The sequence below is a fragment of the Dama dama genome, chromosome 22 (assembly GCF_033118175.1).
Source record: "Dama dama isolate Ldn47 chromosome 22, ASM3311817v1, whole genome shotgun sequence".
Taxonomy (NCBI): Eukaryota; Metazoa; Chordata; class Mammalia; order Artiodactyla; family Cervidae; genus Dama; species Dama dama.
Window position 1 is genome coordinate 38,583,006 of NC_083702.1, and position 20,804 is coordinate 38,603,809.

Sequence of the window (20,804 nt, forward strand, 5' to 3'; positions counted from 1 at the left end):
ACTCAACAAGCAAGTATTGAGTCCTACATTTATAATATCACCTTAAAATAGATTGAAAGACTTGACAAGGAACTTGCTAAATAATCTCTTAAGCTTGTTGACATGAATAACTCCTGATTTATGTTGAATGAAGAGAGTTCTTGGTATTGAGTGTTTACTCATCTTCCTTTTTATCAGTCAGGGAAAAAAATTAACCCTCTAGAGAGGAAAAAAAAAATCACGAAATATAGTATAATCCAGCTAGAAAGGGAAATAAACATTAGACTAGCTCAGCCTTCCTCAAGATACTGAAATCTGAAAACCAAGTTTTCCCAACTTCCCTTTGGCAAGTTTTCCCTTGCCAAAATTCTCATAGCAAGAAAAGGCTGGGCTGTTTAGTAAGCATTTTCATTATTTTGTTACAGTGAATTCTCAAATGTAAAATGTATCATAGTTAAACATCAGTGTAAGTCTCTCAGTTGTATCCAACTCTTTGCCATCCCACAGACTGCAGCCCACAAGGCTCCTCCGTCCATGGAATTCTCCAGGCTAGAATACTGGAGTGGGTTGCCATTCCCTTCTCCAGGGGATCTCCCCAACCCAGGGATCAAACTCAGGTCTCCTGCATTGCAGGCAAATTCTTTACCATCTGAGCTAATAGGGAAGTCCAAACATCAGCGGAAGAAGGTATTTAAGAGGCTTATTTTTAAATAAATTGATTCTAAATTAAGTACTTTTTTAGATTACTCATTTTTCTCTTCTGTGAAATAAGAAACTGTGAAATAAGATGTGAAATAAGAAAAATTGTTACACCATTTTCCAAGAGAGCAAGTATGTCAAAGCCATGGATACAGAGATGCAGTTTTGTTCACAGTGACACACAGATACACAATTTCAGGTTAAGGTACTATTACTATTCTCTACTGCCATCAATTCTGAATATTTTTCCTAAATGCAATTTATTCCAATTAATATCTTAATAATTTCAGCTGTAAAGTAGGGATAATAATAGTGCCTGCCTTCTGGGTTTGTTGTGTGAAATGAATGAACATATATATATATATATATATATATATAAAGCACTTACAGTGATGTAGCACACAGCTGGTGTTATTTAAGTGTTAGATATTACTATTCATTCAAAAGCTGTGATATATTTACAAGTTAGACATGTTGTCTAATTTGTGTTCACAATTCAGATAGTATGAAAGCATGGGCTATCAGAAACCAAACTAACCTCACCAGTAACAAATAGGAGTGTGAGGAGTACCCAAAAAACTCATCTCCATAAAAAGATGATTATGTAAGAAGGTTAGAGTTGTCTAGGTTGAATTTTAAATGTGCTTGAGAAGCAGGCTTAGCTATTTTTGAAAGTGGTAGAAATCTATTTGTGTTGCTTTGCAAATGAAGATGTGTACTATAAAGATGGCATTAAAGACATAAATGGCCTAGATTCAGTTAGGCTAGTTGGAGGCCTACAGAAGAATTAGAGGCTGGGGAATAGACCAAGAGCTGATGGACTACGGAACAAGGAAAGGAGGAGAAAGTGGAAATAATTAGCTGGGCAGAGATGTACAGAGGTGGTATCATAGGAAGGAAATAAAAGAATATCAAAAATGAGGGGAAAAGATAGGTGACAGAAAACTGAGAGGTGGCAGAAGGGCAAACCTGTGGACAGGAGGTAGAATGAGGACATGGAGGCTGTCAGAGTGATCTGAACTCATGCAGTCTAAGAAGAGGCTGAGAGCAGGGCCTACTGCCTTAGAAGCACAGGAAGGGAAGAGCAGGAGTGACCACTTAAATCTTAGTATCTGAGCCACCCCTGTATCCCCAGTGGGGTCACTGAGTGCTTACCAACATGGTGAAATTGCCTGAACTACATGAAACTTTAACACATTAAATTCTGTGAATAGTGCCTGTTTCACACCACAGTACTCACACACAAGAATAAAACGTGGCTGTGCATCAGAGTTTTCCCTAGTGGCTCAGACAGTAAAGAGTATGCCTGCAGTGTGGAGGACCTGGATTCAAACTCTGGGTCGGAAAGATCCCCTGGAGAAGAGAATGGCAACCCACTCCAGTATTCTTGCCTGGAGAACCCTACGGACAGAGGACCCTGGAAGGCCCCAATCTACGGGATTGCATCCAAATTCTTGTTGCATCTTATTTAATGGAAGCTGGCAGAAAGAGAACCTAGCAGTGTGCCCAGGACAGAAAGGGGCTGCTGTCTGCTGTCGTACAAGTGGAAGTCAAGCTGGGACGGCACAGATGAGAAGTAGAAGCAAGGTGTCCTGGTGATGAGGTGAGGGGTACTGGGACAGCAACGCCAAACTTAGCAACAGAGAGATATTGAGATGGGCATGGAGTAAATGTGCACATAATTCATCTCAGGGTAGTGGGGTTAATTTGAGGGTTTCCTTTGCAAAATGTATTTTCCAAATTTTTCAAACATAAATATTTGATTTTGATGATTAAAAAGACAGTTTTCCAAAAACAAAGAAAAAAAAAATCAAAGTAAAAGCTGGTGAGGATAGTGCTCCCTGGGCAAACCTGTATTTCCTGTTCACACATTGTAGTTCCTGCTCCCACGTGCCTTCAAAGTGCCCTCCACCATCTGACAACCTGCTTTAGGGGATTGGCATCTCAGGTTGAGGAGGACTGCCCCCCATCTGGCGGCAATACCATCTTACTCTTACAATCAGCTCCATTATGGCACAAAATTTTCCTGGGGTATAATTTTGAGGACACAGACCTTGAGATGTGTCTGCAAGCCCTCATCATCAGTAGAAACTTTAAGCTGTTTCCCCTCTAAATAGATACACTGAGTAAAATTGTTTTACAGGAAATATATGTGATCTTGAGCCAGAGAGTTTGGAAGCTGGCTCCATCATTTATTAGCTGTATATTAGTTAATCACTGTGTGTTTTATTTCCAAAATTACTGAAAAAGGGTAATAAACTTACGCTATGCATTATAAGGATTAGACATGAAATTTTAAAGTGTCTAGTGTATGACAGATATAAGGTGTTCAACAACAATAGAAAATAGCTGTTATTATTGTTAAACTGGGGAGGTGATATAACATGGCTGATTATGCACTTAAAGAGCATACCATTTAGGCAGACAGGCAAGCTAATGATTATACAGAGTGTAGGAAGTGTGCTGATAGATCTATGTTCTAGGAACCTGGAGGTGGGCACACACATTAGACTGGGAGAGGACAGGTTTCCTGAGTGAAATGATGCTTGTACTGAATCTTGATGAGAAGAGAGTCTACCACAGGGTCAGGCTTAGGGTGAAACAGAGAGGCACCAGCCTCAAGCACAAAATCTAAAAGGGGAGGGGGCAAATACTCAATAATCAATAGAAATAATGTTTTAATGCAATACTTTAAAAGTTGAATTAGCAAACTGTAGCCTGCAGGTTGACTGCTTGTTTGTATAAAGTTGTATTGGAGCAGAGGCCACCTTTAGGTAAGTTAAGGCAGGGGTATAGAAATGCAGGATCAATTTCTGTCTTTATTTCAGGTTTGAATTTTCTTGATTATTATAATTATTTTTTTCCATTTATTTTTATTAGTTGGAGGCTAATTACTTTACAATATTGTAGTGGTTTTTATTTTTTAATTTATTATTTTCTTTATCACTGCACTTATTGGCAACTCCTTAGACTTTCTACTTCAGAGGAGTGACTTACCCTATGATGAGAAGATATCAAGGCAAAGGAGACCGAGAAGTTAGGGGATTCCAAAAGGGAAAGAGGCATTGTGAAGACCCTGGGGGCAGGCATGGAATGCTATCCTCACAGAAAATAAGAAGACGGCTCTGCGGGGCTGGAACAGAGAGAGCAGGAGGGAGAAGGGCAGGTGAAGGGTCAGAGAAGCTGGGCAAGGCCAGATCTTGAAGAACTGTTAAATACAAGCTTAAAATAATTAAATCCTAGCGAAGCATCAACCATTCTCACTAGCAGATTGACGGGATAACATTTTTGTTTGAGGGAAAACAACTCTTGGGGAGCCAAGACCAAAGTATGTAAGAGGCTATTTTCAGTTCAGTTCAGTTGCTCAGTCATGTCCAACTCCTTGCGGCCCCATGAATCTCAGCACCCCAGGCATTCCTGTCCATCACCAACTCCCGGAGTTTACTCAAACTAATGTCCGTCGATCCAGTGATGCCATCCAGCCATCTCATCCTCTGTCTCCCCCTTCTCCTCCTGCCCCCAATCCCTCCCAGCATCAGGGTCTTTTCCAATGAGTCAACTCTTCACATGAGGTGGCCAAAGTACTGGAGTTTCAACTTCAGCATCAGTCCTTCCAATGAACACCCAGGACTGATCTCCTTTAGGATGCACTGGTTGGATCTCTTTGCAGTCCAAGGGACTCTCAAGAGTCTTCGCCAACACCACAGTTGAAAAGAATCAATTTTTCAGGGCTCAGCTTTCTTCACAGTCCAACTCTCACATCCATACATGACCACTGGAAAAACCATAGCCTTGATTAGACGGACCTTTGTTGGCAAAGTAATGCCTCTGCTTTTTAATATGCTGTCTAGGTTGGTCATAACTTTCCTTCCAAGGAGTAAGCGTCTTTTAATTTCATGGCTGCAGTTACCATCTACAGTGATTTTGGAGCCCAAAAAATAAAGTCTGACACTGTTTCCACTGTTTCCCCATCTATTTCCCATGAGGTGATGGGACCAGATGCCATGATCTTAGTTTTCTGAATGTTGAGCTTTAAGCCAACTTTTTCACTCTCCTCTTTCACTTTCATCAAGAGGCTTTTTAGTTCCTCTTCACTTTCTGCCATAAGACTGGTGCCATCTGCATATCTGAGGTTATTGATATTTCTCCCAGCAAACTTGATTCCTTCTTGTGCTTCCTCCAGCCCAGCGTTTCTCATGATGTACTCTGCATATAATTTAAATAATCAGGGTGCCAATATACAGCCTTGACGTACTCCTTTTCCTATTTGGAACCAGTCTCTTGGTCCATGTCCAGTTCTAACTGTTGCTTCCTGACCTGCATACAGGTTTCTCAAGAGGCAGATCAGATGGTCTGGTATTCCCATCACTTTCAGAATTTTCCACAGTTTATTATGAGCCACACAGTTGAAGGCTTTGGCATAGTCAATAAAGCAGAAATAGATGTTTTTCTGGAACTCTCTTGCTTTTTTGATGATCCAGAGGATATTGGCAATTTGATTTCTGGTTCCTCTGCCTTTTCAAAAACCAGCTTGAACATCTGGAATTTCATGGTTCACGTATTGCTGAAGCCTGGCTTGGAGAATTTTGAGTATTACTTTACTACTGTGTGAGATGAGTGCAATTGTGCGGTAGTTTGAGCATTCTTTGGGATTGCATTTCTTAGGGATTGGAATGAAAACTGATGTTTTCCAGTCCTGTGGCCACTGCTGAGTTTTCCAAATTTGCTGGCATATTGAGTGTAGAGGTTCGTGACATTGTACAGGAGACAGGGATGAAGACCATCCCCATGGAAAAGAGGCTATTTTAGTCACAGGTAAAAGGATGGTGACATGAATTATGGAGTAGACAGTGTGGGAGAGCAGAAGGGCCTGGGTTCACAGACATCTAGAAGGAGGGAACCTTGACTAAGCATTGACAATAACTATCCTAAAAGGTTCTCTTCCTCTCTCTGCTAGAAAGATGGCAATGCCATTCACCTAGATAAGTCATACAGGAGGAAGAGCAAGTCTGGAGGAAGATGATGATGGGGTTGGTGTGGTTCAGGTAAGAGGTATAAATGGAAATAACATTACAGGCTTATTGTAATCACCAGGAGAATTTCCAAAACTCCACTGGAATGATAGACACTATGTGAGCAGGCACCAAACTCAGTCCTTTGTCTTGGAAAAGTCACCTGGGCGATGTGAGGCTGTGGAGACCTGCCTTGCACAGGAGTCTATGAACCTCTAATGCTCAGAGTTCCCCTCAGAGAAAAACACTCATCGGTGTGTCTTTGTAAAGTTGCTAAGCCTGTCCCTCTAGTCATTACTGAAGGAACTAGGAGCTGGTGCCCAAGGGAAGTCAACTACCAGAGAGGTGCTTTGGTCCCAAATCCACTCTTAAGGTCCCTTTGTATAGGAAGTTGATAAAATGTCCTTAGTGTAATCTACCAGAAGTAAGCATATCCAAAAAAAGCAGCAGGGATTAATAGATGCCTGTTCTGAGGAAACAATAAAATGACCGAAGTATGTGGGGGAGCTGTTATATCCTGTTTAGCAATGAGCTGTTGACACTTCTCCCTGAAGCTGGCTGTCCACATTGTCTGGCCATGGAATCCTTGGGACTCATCCTAAACCAACAGCAGACAAGACAGGTTTTGGTGCATGGGGTCACAAAGAGTTGGACATGACTGAGTGATTGAACAACATTTTTGGGTAATCCCTATAAGCCCCTGACATGTCATTAACATGTGTAGCTTTTTTTCCATGCAACCTAAAAAACTATCGGTGAAGTAAGGCCCCTTTCTCTGGAAGAGCCAGAAGACCAAAGTCTGAGGGCAAGGTTGTGACAGAAACCAGAAGCTCATAGCTAATAAGGTTAGGACATAGGCAAATTCCAGGAACAAAACTGAGTCACGAGCCAGCACAGGAATCAGATCCTGAAGACTGACAATGGGAAACCTAAGGAGGAGCCCCAACAAAACTCATTCAACAGTGACCTGGCCAAGTCCGTTCTCTGTGCCTCGTTTTCCTAATCTGCAAAATGGAGTTAATCTTAGTATTTCTACATGGGGTTGTGATGAGGATTAAATGAATTAAATGTGTAATGTCCTTACAGCCAGGAGTAAACAAACATTATGTAAATGGCTGTCAAAAATACACTATTTGCTTTTATAAAAATTGACTTGTATTGGCCATTTTCTCCCTTCTTAGACACTAGGTAGCTTCTGACACATATCACAACTAAAGTTAACCAATTGCCAAATGTACCCCAAGGTCCTGGGTCAAGAAGATCCCCTGGAGGAAGGCACAGCAACCCATTCCATTATTCTTGCCTGGAGAATCCCTTGGACAGAGGAGCGTGGCGGGTTACAATCCATGAGGTCACAAAGAGTCAGACACAGCTGAAGTGACTTAGCGCAGCGCAGACACACATCAAGGCCAACAGTTGCTTGACTCAGTTTAGGGTTAAACTTTCTCAATTCGGTTTATTTAACAGCTGTATACAGGACTGCCAGGACATATTAATACATTCTCCAGTGAATCTGAGGAAATGAGCACTTGTGTCTACACTGGATATTTAGTTTATAGGGTTACTTGTAGGGGGGAAAATATCATCGTACTCTGATGTAGTTCCTAATAAGGCCACCAATCAACAGTAAAAGAATGTCTTTCAAAGTGAAGAAACAACAGTTAACAAAGTCAATTGTTGTGAATGTCCTTTACTTCCATAGTCTAATTTTCCTGTTTGATAATAAGCATCTACTTTAGTTTTTTTTTTCTATAAAATATGCTGTTTCTGATTCTGAAGTAATTCTTCTAATTGATACATATGCAATTCATTTTATATAATTTTTAATTGGCTAGAAAGAAAAGAAAGGGAAATTTTCATTGAGAAACTACAATGGTTTATGTACTATGTGCTTCACTGTTACACATTTTTCTCATTAACTTCTCATTGCACACGTATAAAGTTAGCAATATCATCCTCACTTAAAATGCAATTAAAGAATCGAGAATTGTTTACTCTTCTTATAATATTGAATCCAGAAGATCATGTTAAATTGTAAACACTTTTTGTTCACATTTTCATAAATGATGAATTCCACATTAACAATGAAAGAAGATAATACAGTGCTTTGTTTTGAATTTTATTTATTTATTTTTGCCTCTCTTCACAACTTGAGGAATTTTTAGTTCCTTGACCAGGGAGTGACCAGGGGCCCTTGCCAGTGGGAGCTCAGAGTGCTAACCACTAGACTGCTAGGGAATTCCCAAGGCTCTAGCCTTCTAAGAACTGCTCACAGTGAGTATTCACGCTGATTCCCTCTGGTAAATGCTTGATGTGTGACATCTTCACTTCCCTTTAGACATCCCAAATCTTCCAAGAATTAGGGTACAGGACTGCCAAAGAGCAAAGATTTAATATTGTGCTTTAACTTGACTTAATTCTAACATTTTGGAGCCTGTTAACCTAAGGTTTAATGGATTTCCCCAATTGGCTTAGTGATAAGGAATCTGCCTACAATGCTGGAGACTCAGGTTCAATTCCTGGGTTGGGAAGATCCCCTGGAGGAGGAAATGGCAATCCACTCCAGTTTTCTTTACCTAGAAAATTCCATGGACAGAGGAGACTGGCAGGCTACAGTCCACAGAATCACAGAGAGTTGGACATGACTGAATGTCTGAGGAGGCCTTACAAATAGCTGTGAAAAGAAGAGAAGCAAAAAGCAAAGGAGAAAAGGAAAGATATTCCCATTTGAATACAGAGTTCCAAAGAATTGTAAGGAGAGATAAGAAAGCCTTCCTCGGTGATCAATGCAAAGAAATAGAAGAAAACAAAATGGGAAAGACTAGAGATCTCTTCAGGAAAATTAGAGATACCAAGGGAACATTTCAGGCAAAGATGGGCTCAATAAAGGACAGAAATGGTATGCACCTAACAGAAGCAGAAGATATTAAGAAGAGGTGGCAAGAATACACAGAAGAACTATACAAAAAGATCTTCATGACCCAGATAATCATGATGGTGTGATCACTCACCTAGAGCCAGACATCCTGGAATGAGAAGTCAAGTGGGCATTAGGAAGCATCACTATGAACAAAGCTAGTGGAGGTGATGGAATTCCAGTTGAGCTATTTCAAATCCTGAAAGATGATGCTGTGAAAGTGCTGCACTCAATATGCCAGCAAATTTGGAAAACTCAGCAGTGGCCACAGGACTGGAAAAGGTCAGTTTTCATTCCAATCCCTAAGAAAGGCAATCCCAAAGAATGCTCAAACTACCGCACAATTGCACTCATCTCACATGGTAGTAAAGTAAAGCTCAAAATTCTCCAAGCCAGGCTTCAGCAATACGTGAACCATGAAATTCCAGATGTTCAAGCTGGTTTTCGAAAAGGCAGAGGAACAAGAAATCAAATTGCCAATATCCTCTGGATCATCGAAAAAGCAAGAGAGTTCCAGAAAAACATCTATTTCTGCTTTATTGACTATGCCAAAGCCTTCAACTGTGTGGCTCATAATAAACTGTGGAAAATTCTGAAAGTGATGGGAATACCAGACAATCTGACCTGCCTCTTGAGAAACCTGTATGCAGGTCAGGAAGCAACAGTTAGAACTGGACATGGACCAAGAGACTGGTTCCAAATAGGAAAAGGAGTACGTCAAGGCTGTATATTGGCACCCTGATTATTTAACTTATATGCAGAGTACATCATGAGAAACACTGGGCTGGAGGAAGCACAAGATGGAATCAAGATTGCCAGGAGAAATATCAATAACCTCAGATATGCAGATGGCACCAGCCTTATGGCAGAAAGTGAAGAGGAACTAAAAAGCCTCTTGATGAAAGTGAAAGAGGAGAGTGAAAAAGTTGGCTTAAAGCTCAACATTCAGAAAACTAAGATCATGGCATCTGGTCCCATCACCTCATGGGAAATAGATGGGGAAACAGTGGAAACAGTGTCAGACTTTATTTTTTGGGCTCCAAAATCACTGTAGATGGTGATTGCAGCCATGAAATTAAAATACACTTACTCCTTGGAAGGAAAGTTGTGACCAACCTAGATAGCATATTAAAAAGCAGAGGCATTACTTTGCCAACAAAGGTCCGTCTAATCAAGGCTATGGTTTTTCCAGTGGTCATGTATGGATGTGAGAGTTGGACTGTGAAGAAAGCTGAGCCCTGAAAAATTGATTCTTTTCAACTGTGGTGTTGGCGAAGACTCTTGAGAGTCCCTTGGACTGCAAAGAGATCCAACCAGTGCATCCTAAAGGAGATCAGTCCTGGGTGTTCATTGGAAGGACTGATGCTGAAGTTGAAACTCCAGTACTTTGGCCACCTCATGTGAAGAGTTGACTCATTGGAAAAGACCCTGATGCTGGGAGGGATTGGAGGCAGGAGGAGAAGGGGGAGACAGAGGATGAGATGGCTGGATGGCATCACTGGATCGACGGACATTAGTTTGAGTAAACTCCAGGAGTTGGTGATGGACAGGGAAGCCTGGGGTGCTGAGATTCATGGGGTCGCAAAGAGTTGGACACGACTGAGCGAATGAATTGACTGAACTGACTGAATGAGGGACTGAGCACACACACAGTGTTTATGGGAGATGTGCCTTCTTGTTTGAAAACACTCAGAGCTTCTTACTTAACAACACAGACTATGCTACTCTTCTGTCACAGCCAGAAATCTCACTGTAGGGACAAAAAGAGGAAAAGGAAAAGTTATCCAATTTTTAAGCTTCTTCTTTAACTTTCCAGATTTAATTGAGTGGTATCTTTTTTTTTTTTTTTTTTAAGGATCTAATTGTATCAACTGAGAAGAGTTTCTCCTTTACTCAGTAAAAGGAGCTTCAGATCTTCTTTATTTAACAAAGCAAAAATGGCAATCAGAAATATCATCAAAATTATTATCCTCTCAACTCATCTTCCTTCTATATTTATTCTTTGGTTTAGCCTTCTAAAAGCACTAACAAAATACAAGAGTAGCCACTGCAGAAAATTACCAACTGATAAATTACATTTATAGTTAAGGGATTTTTTTATTGTTGTTTATTTTGTTTTGTTTTTAAATAAAAGTCCATGAAGTCTATTTGAACAAAATAACAACAATAAATAACTTTATGGGAAAACTTGATGTTTACTAGAATCCCAGAAAGAGTGAAAATGCCTTTGAAAGGACAGGATCTTAGGAAGTTCTGGGGACTCAGTAGCAGAAATTCATGGATTTTCTAGAACGCTGTCTAGAGTTACTGAGCTTCCAGAAAGTTTCAGAGTCTGTGTCTTTTGGGTCAATAATTCCAAATCCCTGGAAAGGAAAATCTGATTGACCTCACTAACCCAGGTAATCACCCTTGGATTAGCCCTCCAGAGGTTTCCACATCTCTCTCTTTCTCTCTCTCACACACACACACACAGACACACATATGTAAGCAAGAATGTTTCTGTCGTGGGAGACAGTGGCAATGTGATACACCGTCCTGAACATCCACTTTCATGATTAATAGCAATTATGTCCTAGGAAATGCCGTCTCTCTTGCCATGTATCCTCAAAACACAGTGTGACTGCATCTGAATGCCAGGAAGGTGTGAGGTTGCGTTAGTTAGTGTCAGAGAGGGGTGCTACTTTGGAGTATGAAGAGGGTTTGAGTGGCAGAGGCACATAAGCAACAAAGGAAAAGGCTAAATAAAAAAAGAAGCAAAATAATTAACACCAAATCCTGCCCCTCAGATACTGTGAATACAATAAACTCCTGCATGATAAAGTGCTTTTTCTTAGTGGTGCTGAAAGTCAAGTGTCTTGTTTCTCTTTGTGTTCCAATCTGATTCCAGATTAGTGATTCCAAATTTAAAACAGTTGCTTTTCACAGCTCAAGACCATTTTGCCATAGTAAACAATTCATATTACTCTTTAACTTGTGTATACCTAGATCTCAAAGTGATACTATGTAACACAATACCAGTTTTATTTATTTTTTTTGAATTAGCAACTAGAGGAACCTTGAACACTAGAATTGAAAATACTGATAATTTTATTTACATAAAAGTTCTTAATATGATGCATTAACTTTTTCCAAAACAATTTCATTTTTATTTAAAACTTTGATATTCAATAATTTAACTTATAGTTTGACTTTTCATTAAAAGATCATTTAAATGTTTTAGTAAACAGTATTAAAAATACTTTTCTTATTTTCAAACTTTGCATTTAATTCTTGTTAAAAAATAAATGCAAACTTTATCCCTTTTAAATATAATTTCATTTTATTGTTTAATTGATTCTAACCTAAAACAGAATACAATTTATACTATTGTCTTGGTATTAATAATATAATTTGTGATTTATTTAAACTCAGGCAAGAAAAATCATTTCTGGGAATAAATAATAAAGAATTTTTGAATTATGTGCATCTTTATTTTTTTATTCACCTTAGCATTGTCAGTCCATCAAGTGTGCATTCATGTACATGCAATAATTATATTGAGTCATCTTGTTACTTTGGCAACTTTTAGTCATATAAAAGTCCTGGATTTACAGATTTGTCATTATTTTGTTATTCCAAGGTATATTTGTCAAAATAGAAGGTTAGAAGATATATAACAGTGCATTAGCTTGATTTGTGATTTAAATGTCTAGACAATAAAAGCTAGTCAATATTCAGTCAAACTCCATTTGACTCTTGCAACAGGCTTCTTAATATTAGAGGCAGAGCTACATTTATGATTTTCTCTTTATAGCTTCTCCCTTCTCATTCATTGTTTACCTCTGTTACTCTCTGACTCTTTACAGAACTGGCCCTAAGCCTTGCTAGCAGATCCAGACAAACCATGGGAACAAAATCAAACCCTACAGAACAATGATGCAATATTTGGAGAGACCTGTCCTACTGGTAAGAGCTATACTTGTGTACAGTGTTATCACATGGAAGCATCATTGATTTAAGGTTGCACAGATAACAAAGTAGCATGTACACAATTCTTTGTTCTTTGCGGGTGTAGTCATTCTCACATTCTTTTGTTCCACGACATATAAGGCAAATTCCTTCAGTAGCCCTATAACCATCTGATTATAGCTACTATTACAAGGTCCTTCTCTGAGAATTTAAAGCATCTCATCACTGAGCTTTTTACTCTTCACAGGGTTACTTTTTCCAGAATGTTGTATACTTGGAATCATAGAGAATGTAGCTTTTTCAGATTTTTTTTCAGGTAGTAATGTTTATTTTGGGTTCATCTGCATTTTTTTACTGGCTTAATATCTCATTTATTTTTATCACTAATTAATATTCAGGGCAACCCAGGTATCGTTAGTGGTAAAGAACCTGCTTGGCAATGCAGAAGACATAAGAGACTCTGGTTCGATCCCTGGGTCAGGAAGATCCCCTGAAGGAGGGAATGGAACCCACTCCAGTATCTTTGCCTGGACACTCCCATGAACAGAGGAGCCTAGCGGGCTACAGTCCATGGGATCTCAAAGAGTCGGACATGACTGAAGCCATTTAGCCTGCAAATAATATTCATTGTATGGTGGGATGTGCAAGTTTATCTTTTTACCAATTGAAGAACATTTTGATTGACTCCAGGTTTTGGCAATTATGAATAAAGCTGCTATAAACATCCACATTCAGGTTTTGTGTGGATATCAGTTTTCAGCTCCCTGGTTAAATATCGAGGAGCATGATTCCTGGATTGCATGGTAAAAGTGTATTTAGCTTTCTTAGAAACTGACAAACTGTCTTCCAAAGTGGATATGCCATGTCCTCAGCAATTAATGAGAGCATCTGTTGCTCCGCATCTTTACCAGCATTTGGTGTAGTTAGCATTTTGAATTTTGGCCCTTCTAATTGGTATGTCATGATATCTCATTGTTTAACTTGAAAATTCTCTAGTGAGATATGATGTTGAACACCTTTTCATATGTTTACTTACTATTGATATTTGGATATATGCTTTGGTGAGATGTCTGTTTAGGTCTTTTGCTCATTTTTTAATTAGGCTGTTCATTTTGTTACTGTTTAGTTCTTTGTACATTTTGGATAACAGTCTTTTATCAGATGTGTCTTTCATAAATATTTCTCCCAGTCTATGTATTATCTTCTCATTTTCTTGACATTGTCTTCTGCAGGTTAGAAGCTCAAATTTAATGAAGTCCATCTTACCAATTATTTCTTTAATGAATTGTGCCTTTGGTGTTGTACCCAAAAAGTCATTGCCAAACCTAAGGCAATCTAGGTTTTTCTCCTACTTATCCTCTTGAAGTTTTATAGTTTTGAGTTTTACATTAAGGTCCATAATCCATTTTGAGTTAATTTCTGTGAAGTGAATAGTATCTTTGTCTGGATTGCTTTTTAAATGTCCAGTTATCCCAGCAATATTTGGTAAAAAGATTATCTTGGTTCCATTGTATTTTTCCTGTTCCTTTGTAAAAAATCAGTTGATTATATTTATGTGGGTTTCTTTCTGGGCTCTCCATTCTGTTCCATTGATCTATCTGTTCAGTATCACACAGTCTTGATAACTGTGGCATCATAGTCAATTTTGAAGTTGAATAATGTCAATCCTCCAACTTTATTCTTCTTAATATTAAGTTACTTATTTTTAGCTTTTTGCCTCTTCAAATACTCCTTGGAATCAGTTTGTTGATACCCACAAAAATACCTTGTTGAGATTTTGATTGATATTGCATTGAATATACAATCAAGTTGGAAAAACAAACATCTTGACAATACTGAATTATCATAATCATGGATATAAAATCTTTTCCTAGTTAGTTCTTCTTCAATATCTTTCATCAGAGTTTTGTAGTTTTCCTTATATAGATCTTATACATATTTTATTAAGTTTATACCTACTTAAGAATTTAATTTAAGGAGGATGCTAATGTAAATGGCTAAGTGTTTTTTAGCTTCAAATTCCATTTGTTCATTGCTGGTATGTAGGAAAGGGATTGACTTTTGTATATTAATCTTGTATACTACAACTTTGCTATAGTTATTAATTCCAGGAGTTTTTTGTTGATTCTTTTGTATTTTCTACCTAGAAAATCATTTATTCTGTGAAGACAGCTTTATTCTTTTTAGTCTGTTTACATTTTATTTCCTCTTATTGTCTAATCTCATTAGCTAAGACATCCAGTACAATGTTAACAGTAGTGAGAGGGGACATCCTTGCCTTGTTTCTGAGCTGGGATGAAAAACTGTTAATTTCTTACCACTAAGTATAATCATAACTATAGGTTGTTTGCAGATGTTCTTTCATCACATTGATGAAGTGCCCCTGGATACCTTGTTTGCTGAAATCATGAATAAATATTGAATCAAATAAAAACTCAAATGATTTTTCTCCTTCTATTGGTATGACTATATGATTTTTCTTCTTTTGCCTGCAGCTATAAAGAACTTGCCTGCCAATGCAGGAGACATAAGAGACGTGGGTTCAATTCCTGGGTAGGGAAGAGCCCCTGGAAGAGGGTATGGCAACCCCCTCCAGTATTCTTCCATGGAACAAAGGAGCCTGGTGGGCTACAATCCATAGGGTCACAAAGAATCGGATACAACTGAAGTGACTTAGCACACAAGCATGCACATGATGAACTACAATAATTGATTTCTGCATGTCGAACTAGCCTTTCATACCTGGGATAAATCCTACTTGGCTGTGGTGTATAATTATTTTTATAAATTGTTGGATTAAACTCATTAATACTTTGTCAGGGATTTTTGCTTCCACATTCATGAGAGGTATTGGTCTGTGGGTTTGTTTTCTTTTTCTAATATGTTTGCCTGCTTTTTGGCATTAGAGTAATGCTGGTCTCAAAATGATTAAGGAAGTGTTTTCTCTACTTTTATCGTCTGGAAGATCTAAAGAATTGCTACACTTTCTCCCTTAAATATTTGGAATTCTACCAACTAGTGAACACATCTAACTGGTGATTTTTGTTTTGGAAGGTCATTAACTATCAATTTGATATCTTTACTAGTTACAGGTATACTAAGATTGCCTATTTCTTCTTTTGCTAGTTTTGACTAATATTGCTTTTCAAAGAATTGGTCTATAAGAATAAATTATATTATTAAATCTGTGTGAATAGAGCTGTTCATAATATCCTTTTATTTTTGTTTTTATGTCCAAGAGATCTATCATGATGCCCCTTTCTTAATTTCCAATATTAGTAATTTGTGTTGTCTCTGTTTTTTTCTTAGTTAGCATGGCTAACATTCTTTCAATTTTATTAATCTTTCCAACTTTTCTGATTTTTCCTATTGATTTCCTGTTTGCAATTTCATTGATTTCTGCTTTAATTGCTATTAGTCCCTTTCTTCCACTTAATTAAATTTAATGTACTTTCTTTTTCTAGTTTCTTAGAAGCCTAGATAAGTGATTTTAGAGCTTTCGTATATTCTAAAAAAATATATTTAATGCTTTAAAATTTTCCCTAAGCTCTACTTTTGCGGCATCCCACACATTTTAAGTTGTATTTTCATTTAGGTAAAACCTTATTTGTGCTATGTGTTATTTAGATGTGGGTTGTCTAATTTCCAAGTATTTGGTCATTTCTCATCTATTTTTGCTATTGATTTCTAATTAATTCAACTGGTGTATGAGAACAGAAATTGCATGCTTTCTATTCTTTTAAATTTGTTAGAATGTGCTTTATGGCCAAGTTTGCCTCCCAAACTCTCTTGGTTTTATATGTAAACTTAAGAAAAATATATATTCTGCCATTGTTGGATGTAGATAACTATATTCAGTTGATTGATGCTGTTGTTAAATTCAACTATTTCCTTACTGATCTTTTGCCTGCTGTATCTGTCCATTTCTGGTAGAGGGATGTTAAAATCTCCAACTGTAACAACATACTGGTCTATTTCTCCTTGCAGTACTATCAAGTTTTGCCTCATGTGTTTTGATATCCTCTTGTTAGATTACTATGTCTTCTTAGGGGATGGCCCCCCTAGGGGTTAAAGATTATTATGTCTTCTTAGGTTATTCATCTCTTTACCTTTAACTTCATTAATGCCCCCTCTTTATCCCTAATAATTCCTTTGCTCTAAAGTCTGATCTGTCTGCAATTAACATAGATAATTCTGCTTTCTTTTGTTTAGTATTAGCATGGTATATCTTTCTCCATCCTTTTCCTTTTCATCTCTCAGTTCAGTTCAGTTGAGTTGCTCAGTCATGTCTGACTCTTTATGACCCCATGGACGGCAGCATGCCAGGCCTCCCTCTCCATCACCAGCTCCCAGAGCTGGCTCAAACTCATGTCCATCGAGTCAGTGATGCCTTCCAACCATCTCATCCTCTGTCATCCCCTTCTCCTCCTACCTTCAATCTTTCCCAGCATCAGGGTCTTTTCAAATGAGTCAGTTCTTCCCATCAGGTGGTTGAATTATTGGAGTTACAGCTTCAGCATCAGTCCTTCTAGTGAATATTCAGCACTGATTTCCTTTAGGATGGACTGGTTGGATCTCTTTACTGTCCAAGGGATTCTCAAGGGTCTTCTCCAAAACCACAGTTCAAAAGCACCAATTCTTTGGTGCTCAGCTTTCTTTGTAGTCCAGCTCTCATATCCATACGGACTACTGGAAAAACCATAGCTTTGACTAGACAGATCTTTGCTGGCAATGAAATGTCTCTGCTTTTTAATATGCTCTCTAGGCTGGTCATAGCTTTTCTTCCAAGGAGCAAGTGTCTTTTCATTTAATGGCTGCAGTCACAATCTGCAGTGATTTTGGAGCCCAAGAAAATAAAGTCTGTCACTATTTCCACTGTTTCCCCATCTATTTGCCATGACATGATGGGACCAGATGCCATGATCTTAGTTTTCTGAATGTTGAGTTTTAAGTCAACTTTTTCACTCTCCTCTTTCACTTTCATCAAGAGGCTCTTTAGTTCTTCGCTTTCTGCCATAAGAGTGGTGTCATCTGTGTACCTGAGGTTATTGACATCTCCTAGCAATCTTGATTCCAGCTTGTGCTTCATCCAGCCTGGCATTTCACAAGATGTACTCTGCATATAAGTTAAATAAGCAGGGTAACAATATACAGCCTTGACATACTTCTTTCCCAATTTGAAACCAGTCTGTTGTTCCATGTCCAGTTCTAACTGTTGCTTCTTGACCTGCATACAGATTTCTCAAGAGGCCAGTAAGGTGCTGTGGTATTTCCATCTCTTGAAGAATTTTCCACACTTTGTTGTGATCCACATAGTCAAAGATTTTTGCATAGTCAAGAAAGCAGACTTAGATGTTTTTCTGGAACTCTCATGCTTTTTTTGATGATCTCTGGATCCTCTGCCTTTTCTAAGTCCAGCTTGAACATTTGGAAGTTCACGGTTCACATACTATTGAAGACTGGCTTGGAGAATTTTGAGCATTACTTTGCTAGTGTGTGAAATGAATGCAATTGTGTGGTAGTTTGAGCATTCTTTGGCATTGCCTTTCTTTGGGATTGGAATGAAAACTGACATTTTCCAGTCCTGTGGCCCCTGCTGAGTTTTCCAAATTTGCTGTCATATTCAGTGTAGAAATTTCACAGGATCATCTTTTAGGATTTGAAATAACTCAGCTGGAATTCCATCATCTCCACTAGCTTTGTTCATAGTGATGCTTCCTGAGGCCAACTTGACTTCTCATTCCAGGATGTCTGGCTCTAGGTGATAACACTATTGTGGTTATCTGGGTCTTGAAGATCTTTTTGGTATAGTTCTTTGTATTCTTGCCATCCCTTCTCAATATCTTCTGCTTCTCTCAGGTTCATATCATTTCTGCATGAAATGTTCCCTTGGTATCTCTAATTTTTTTGAAGAGATTTCTAGTCTTTCCCATTTTATTGTTTTCCTCTATTTCTTTGCATTGATCACTGAGGAGGACTTTCTTATCTCTCCTTGTTTTTCTTTGGAACTCTGCATTCAAACACATATATCTTTCCTTTTCTCCTTTGCCTTTTGCTTCTCTTCTCAGCTATTTGTAAGGCCTCCTCAAACAACCATTTTGCCTTTTTCCATTTCTTTTTCTTGAGGATGGTCTTAATCACTGCCTCCTATACGATGTCACAAACCTCCATCCATAGTTCTTCAGGCACTCTGTCTATCAGATCTAATCCCTTGAATCTATGTGTCACTTCCGCTGTACAATCATAAGGGATTTGACTTAGGTCATACCTGAGTGGTCTCATGGTTTTCCCTACTTTCCTCAACTTAAGTATCAACTTGGCAATAAGGATTCACGATCTGAGCCACAGCCAGCTCCCAATCTTTTATTGACTGTGTACAGCTTCTCCATCTTTGGCTGCAAAGAATATAATCAATCTGATTTCTGTATTGACCATCTGGTGATGTCCTTGTGTAGAGCCATCTCTCATGCTGTTGGAAGAGGGTGTTTGCTAGAACTAGTGCGTTCTCTTGGCAAGACTGTGTTAGCCTTTGCCTTGCTTCGTTTTGTACTGTAAGGCCAAATTTGCCTGTTACTCTAGGTATCTCTTGACTTATTTTTTCATTTCATCTCTATGTATCTCTATATTTAAAGTATCTAAATACTGTAGACAACACATAATTGGGTTGTGGGGTTTTTTTTGATCCATTCTGACAATCTTTTCATTACATATTTATACCACTGACATTTAAGAGGACCTCTGATATGACTGTATAAATATCTCCCATATTTGTGATTGGTTTTTATTTTTATTTTCTTTTTGCCCTTATTCTTTGTTCTCATTTTTGTGTTTTGCATTTTTTCTGCTTTTTGTGGTTTTAATTAAGCATTTTATATGGCTCCATTTTTTTTCATTTCTTAGCTTAGCAATCATACTTTCTACTTTTGCTTTTTTAAAGCTTGCCCTAGAGTTCACAATATTCATTCACAACTAATCCAAGTCCCTTTTCTAATAACAGTATACCACATCACAGGTAATGTAAATACCTTATAATAACAATATATTCCCACTATCTGCCTCCTTTCCAAATTTTGTGCCATTTATACATTTTATAGATAGATTCAAATATATTGCTTCTATTATTTTGAATAATCAATTATATCAGTTAAGAATATGAAATATAAAATATATATTTTACTTCTAATTTTTTATCCACTGGTACTCTTCTTTTTTCTACAAAGATCCAAACTTATGACCTGTTTTATTTTCTTTCTCTCTGAAGAATTTCTTTTAATATTTTTTGCTAGGTAGTTCTAATGGGAACAAATTTCCTCAAATTTTATTAATCTGAGAAAGTCTTTTTTTCTTTTTCTTTTGAGATATAATTTTATGTGGCACAGAATTCTAGGTTGATGATCTTTTTTTCTTTCAATGGTAAACATTTCATTTCATGCTATTCTTTGAGTATTTTCTGAGGACAAGTTGGGTGAACTTAAGGATTCTTATTTTTGTTTCTCTATAGATAAGGTGTTTTTTCCTCTGACTTTCTTCAAGATTTTTTTTCTTTACCTTTGATTTTCTAACGTTTGAATATGAAAGACTTAGGTATAGATTTGTAGATTGGTAGGGTTTGGGGGTTTTGCTTTTTATTTTTGTTTGTTTTTGCATTTATCCTGCCTAGTTTTTCTGAGATTTCTGGATCTGTGGTGTGGTGTCTAAAACTAATTTGGGTTAATTCTCAATAATTATTGCTTCAAATATTGCTCTGTTTCTTTTTCTCTTTCTTTCCCTTCTGGTATTCTCATTATGCACATATATTTTTTTGTTGTCCCATAGTCTTTGGATATTCTGCTTGCTTTTTTCTTCTTTTCACTTTTCAGCTTTCAAAGTTTCTATTGTCATACCCTCAAGCTCAGAGATTCTTTCCTTAGTGATATCTAGTCTATCAAAGAGCCCAGAAGGCATTCTTCATTTCTGCTACAATATTTTCCATCTATTGCATTTACTTTTTATTCTTTCTTAGAATTTACATCTCTCTGCTTATGTTATCCATCTGTTCTTGCATATTATCTACTCTTTCCACTAAAGTCTTCAGCATCTTAATGATAGTTTTAAAGAAATTCTTGGTCTGATAATTCCAACATTCCTGCTATATCTGACTGATTTTGATACTTGTTCAGTGTCTCCACACTGTATTTTTTACCTCTAGTATACCTTGTAATATTTGTTGTGGTGGTGGTTGTTGAAAGCTGATCTGAGTGCTGGGTAAA